Genomic DNA, 6,125 nt, shown 5'->3' with positions numbered 1-6,125 from the left:
GTATATCCCATTGAGACTGTAGACTTTTTTACAAGGGAGACCTGTTCCCATTTACACGTTACCATTCACACACATTCATACACCGATAGCAGGCTAACTATCGACATTCACACGAGGCAAGGTGGGTGAAGTGTCTTGCTCAAGGGGACAACAACCATGACACAAGTGGCAGGGCGTGAATCGAACCGCCAACCCTTCGATCATTCGCCGACCCGCTCTATCACCTGAGCCATAGTCACCCCAACTATGCATATTTAGTTATAGTTATATTTTAATAACATTTACAATAGTGTTGTATTAAAGTCTGGGTGACTATGGAAGGTTTCCAGCAAATTTGGACATATTATCTTAAATCTGATGAACTCTACCTGTAACTGTTTTAATTGGGCTATGTTGTACTTTCACCCATTTAATTTGAATTGCAGCCATTCTACATCGCTGTCTAAACGTTGTAATTGTTTTGTCTCTTTATCAGCTTGTTATGTATTTGATGTATTTGCATAGTACATTGGGTATGTATTGCATTTTTTTTGCTTTGCATTTGTTGACTCAACGTCATTGTAAATGAGGGTTAACCCCCTAATGATCTCTCAAATATAAATAAAGGTAAATGAATACATGTAACAGTCAGAAATCGGTGAAAGACGTTTCTACAAAGATATATTCGGCCATAATACGGAAAAGAAGTTCAACATTTATGGGCTTAATAAACAAATGACTCAGGGTAAGTAGCATTACATTGCCCACAGGGGACATGCTGCACAGGGGTTTACCCAACTGCTCTGAATACTATGGAAACAGCATTGTGTTTGCAACAAATTGCATTGTAAGCCCACAGTTATCATTGGTTTATAGATGATTTTTAGATGAAGTGTTGAGCTGTCTTCGGACACTCACACCAATAAGTTAGTTATAGTGTTCAACACATTTGTACATTATCATAGAAGTTGCTCAATGAATTAAGTGAGTATAGAGAGCGTTTCCCACTTGGGTATATGCATAGTTTTTTGTGTTTCTGAAAGTATTCAAGTCCTAAACAGTGTGGTACCACTCATGTACTATACTATATTATATATTATCTGAGATGGCATGCATTGACTTTACGAGTTTTGTTTTACAAGCTTTGCACATTGTAGAGATAAATATTGTTTATTTTTAAATGTCCCTGTGCAAAAGAGATTATGATAAGATTACTTTGTGAGTATTTACATCTTTCAACACAGACTTGTGCATATTCAAATGAGTACCCATGCATGACAACAAAATATTTGCAGAAGAAGAAATGCCTTACAAGTGATATTGAATATAGATATTTTTGGAGTTGACTTAAAGCTGGGGTATATGATTTCTGGTCAAAGTTAACATGAGCTGACACTTTGACCAATCAGAGCGAGGCTCCGATTCTCTGTTCTTATTGGCTGTTGGGACTGTCCATTCACTTTGGCACGACTTTGTTGGTGTAGAGCGTGTCAGGGAGGGACCATAGGGGAGGGACCAAAGAGAACAAGTGGAGCGGTTGAGGTATTTGGATTTGAATCTCTATCCCAACTGCCATTTTCTCCCCAAATCCTCCACCCCAGCTTTAAGACATTGCAGTATTAAGGTTGTCTACATGGGGTCACAGCAGGACAGAACATTTGGAACACAGGGAGTGGATGAGGCAGGAGGTAATCATCGCTTGATTGTAGGAAGAGTGAGTGGCAATGTTAAAAGTTTCACCATGCTTACACTGTAATTCCCAGAAACTAATGTCTAATTTATATCTTGCACATTAGTGAGGGGAGGATGAGTAATGAATGACATGCATTGCAGAGTGCAGACATATTTAGTGTTTCCTGTTGCCTTGAACGTAATAGAAAGTCAAACATCCCTCAGCATGCACCCTCCAAACATTGTCTTGACAGGATTGGGGCCTCAGTAAAAAATTCGTCTGTACGGTACAACTGTTTCTCGCCTGTTTCTCAAACTGGCTTGGATTATTTAACTGACCAGGGAGGTTCAGCCGGTTCAGCTCCTAAAACAAATATTCCCTGAATGCACTGTAAAAAGTAAATATCTTAGTTGGCTGTATACTCACTGACAAATACAAGATGCATCTTAAATGTTAAATTAGGGTAAACACATATCAAGCCAGGTCTCTACGGCACTATATCTATTAAGCACATTTGTTGAAGAACATAGTCCGAGGTGCCTTGCTTACACCAACTCAGTACAAGATAAATCATGTAAAAGGGAGACTTCACTCGTTAACTGCATAGTCACTCGTGGCAGAGCGGAGAAGTAGGCTTCATGCAATTCTTCATGTCCAACCTTAAAGGGATAGTTCATTATATTTGAAGTGGGGTTGTAAGAGGTACTTAGGCATAGTTAGTGTGTTACCTAATGGAGATGGGGGTCAGCACAGTCATTTTAAGTAGTGTCAGGGAGGTGTCACTAGCAGAAGTCAACCTTGTATTGTTGCAGAGGGGGCCAGAAAAAAAGAAGATTTTTCTATGCATACATAAATGCTTAAAGAGCCCCTATTATGCTTTTTCAACTTTTATGACCTATAAACGTTGTTATAATGATTGATAGTCATGTTTAACCATACTAAAGTGTCAAGTAATGACTTACATGCATTTAGACGTATTCCCTGCTGACCGTCTGGGGTGGCTGTGCAGAGCGCTAAACACTAGGGCAGCGGTCGCAATTCACTTGTTCAAATTTCTGGGATTTATTAAGTAGATCAATCCGGATTTTTCCATGTATGGTAATGCTGCAACGTGTTCAGGCACGCTCCGGCCATGCCCCCACCTGCCTGCATAAATCTGCCCCACCACTGAAAGTGTTCCGGAAGGTAACCAATCACAACGGAGTGGGGTTTGCAGGTGGGGGGCGAGGGGGGTGGAGAAGGATGAAGCCTGGTGTTGACAGAGAATGCTGAAATTGCCCAGATGAGAGGAATTTGTGGATGTGGATTTCCCGAAAATCCACATCGTTTTTTGTGCTGTGATTTGTGTCAGGTTGAGGAGTCATTAATGAGAAATTAAGACGAGAAAAGTAGCCTAGTATAATAGGAGATCTTTAACTAAAACCTAAATATCTCTTCAACTGTACGCTTAACTTAGATTTCTCCACAGCTTTAGTTTGCCGCCAGACAGCCGTTTACTTTTGTTTTCTTGTGTCTCTTGATTGAATAATTGACAGTAGCTCTGAGTCCAGAGGCTGATTGGCGGAGTGATAAAAAGTAAAGGGCTGTCTGGTGGCAAACTAAAGCTGTGGAAAAAATCACAGTTTAGTGTGGAATTGAAATGATATTTATGTTTTATGTGTGGAAAAAAACGTAATCAACAAATCCTTACTCTGCCCACGCTTATATGGACACATATGGCAAACTGTCATCAACATCGGCTCAAATGTACAGCGGGGAAACACAACCACATGCGACTCAAAGCGATCCTCCTGCCTAACAGAGCAGAATGACAGAGAGAGCACGAGACAGATGGAGAGAACCAGAGGAGAAAAAGAATGGAAGAAGGCAAGGAAATGAGGAGGATGGCTCACTCTCTCTCACACACACACACACACACACACACACACACACACACACACACACACACACACACACACACACACACACACACACACACACACACACACACACACACACACACACACACACACACACACGTCAAAAGCGTAATCATTCATGGGTGGGTGTTACATTTGATCCAGTTCACTGGGCTCCTAATTTGCAATTCAGATGGGGGGAACTGAACAACGCTGTAGATGATTGGTTGAGCTGTCTGTCACTCATGTCAATCCGAGGGGGCGGGATTACATAGTCTACACTCTGCCCCCGTGCCTCACGAGGGCACAGAACGAGCCCAGAGCAGAATCTCAACAGCTGTCGTGAGCTGCGTCCGTATTTCATTTCTTAACCTTTTTTTCAGTAATTTTGTAAAATGCCTATCTCCTGTGTTGTTTTTCGTTCTAGTACGGGGAATTAACAGAACACCGTCAGTTTTGGAGTTCCTGTCGCTAGCCTACAGTATGTTTGTGAGTTGCCCCCCGCGTGTTGTCTGAGCACAGCTGGAGCGCGAGCGCTGTTCGCGGTGCTGAAAGCTTCAAGAGTCGCGAAGGAGAGCAGAGGTTTCCCCTCGCTCCTGGAGAGAGATGAGGAGGAACGAGCTGTCTGTGGCGGGCTTTTCACTTGCCTGGAAACTAGTGCTGGTACTCGGGTAAGACCCATATTTTTGTTAACGTAGGCTACATAGACAGTTCGAAGTTGCTGTCATTACATTCCGCTTAATATGAAATATAAATTCCAGCTACATAACATATTTAATTGATTTGTTCAATTGTTTCAGATTAATTTGAAAAAGCTGTGGGTGATGTCACTGTTAATGAATTGTGAAATATGCTAATAAACTGCATCTGGGGTCTGTTGTGTCATGACATTGCGAGGGGTCAGCAGCGCGAGATAAATTGGTGTGGCTGATGGTTTCTCCCAAAATTAGCATAGCCTTACAGAGACGTCGTCGTTGGTGTAAATGGCTGAGGATACCAAATCTAATTTAATTCCATACATGTTTAGAGAACTTCATAATGTTTTCTTAGTTTTGTTTTTACAAAAATCTTTGTTATTTTAAGTTTGAAATATTGCTTAGGCTAGGCTACACATTGTAATAGGCCTATTTGTTCTTAATTTAGAAAAACCAGTAGGCCTATTTAATAACCAGTTAAATACTAAACTTAGTATTACTAACTATGTTAATATACTTATAGGATTCATTTAAATTTTTTGTATTTTGCCTCATTTTATTATTTATCCGGAAAGTATGATAGACCCCACCATATTCAGGCCGCTCAATATAGCCTGTCCATATATTTTTGTCACAACTCTTGAGATGTCCTTGCCAAAAAAGAAAAAACAGTTTGCACGACATGTTGTTTGACTGGAAAAAAAGGCAAAGTGTATACAGCTGTATCAAATGGCCACAATCAAAAAGGATGAGACGCAATTACTTACAAACATGGATAAGAATGCACACAATTGGAAAGTCTCATATATTGAAGGCGTCCGTGGTATTGCATATCTATTTACAAAAAGTCGAAGGAATTACGTGTGTGAATAATTGTTAGGAGAAAGATCCAAAATTCACTATTTAATTCCTTTATAGGGCTGTCCCCAACTAGGAATATTCTCAGTAGAATCTTATCTACCTGTTCAATCCAGAGATTCGACTATTGAAGATACTATTTGTCAGTCAAGAGAAGTGAGTTAGAGTTAGATATTTGGACTTCCGTCTATGATAACTGTGGAAAACAGAGTTTTAGATCACCGACAACAGAGCCTTTAATAAATGATCTTTGAAAACTCCATTGTGCCAATATAGGTGAATTGGAGGTTTGAAACGGCTGCATATCAGTGATTCTTGAGATTGAGACAAAAGGCTGTCTTCCAATATTAACTGCCGTTATGTTTAAAAGTAAACATATTTAAAATTGTAGATGTTATTAGGGATTAAGAATAGAATGTCTGGAGCACAATTATCCCCTTAAAGCCACTACGAGTAAAGCCCCTATCTCACTGGGCTGCGACTGTTTGCGACCAGTTGGAGACACAAAATTGCGACAAAATATGCCAATTTGCAACAATTTTCACTTACAGTCTCACTGAGTTGCTACTTACGACACGTTTGCAAATGTCCTTGCTGGGAGGTCGCATTTATGTCTCACGAACGTCGCACGAACGGAATGTCAGTCTCATTTTTGTCTCAAAGCAGTCGCAATTTAGTTTCATATGTCGCCAAACACTCGCCAAACCCACGCAAAGTTGTCTCACACTTCTCGCACTTTCTGACTCGCGGAGACTAAATTGAGAAGGGTTTGCGACGCGTGCGACACACCTGCGACGACTCTGAGACTATTTTGAGACTGATTTGTCGCAAACTTTTGAGACCTCCGCGAACGTTTGGAGACAGTTTAGAGACTCGTTTGCGAATGCAGTCTCCAACTTGTCGCAAACAGTCGCAGCCCAGTGAGAAAGGGGCTTAACATGGCACGTTGGCGTCCCCTTTGGACAAAAGCGGTAGTATTTTTACGATGCCTGCTGTCGCAAAGCTGTTTTCTAGCTCGTGCCA

This window comes from Ammodytes marinus (genome assembly GCF_949987685.1).
Source record: "Ammodytes marinus genome assembly, chromosome: 6".
NCBI lineage: Eukaryota > Metazoa > Chordata > Actinopteri > Uranoscopiformes > Ammodytidae > Ammodytes > Ammodytes marinus.
Note: the sequence above shows the minus strand (reverse complement) of the source record.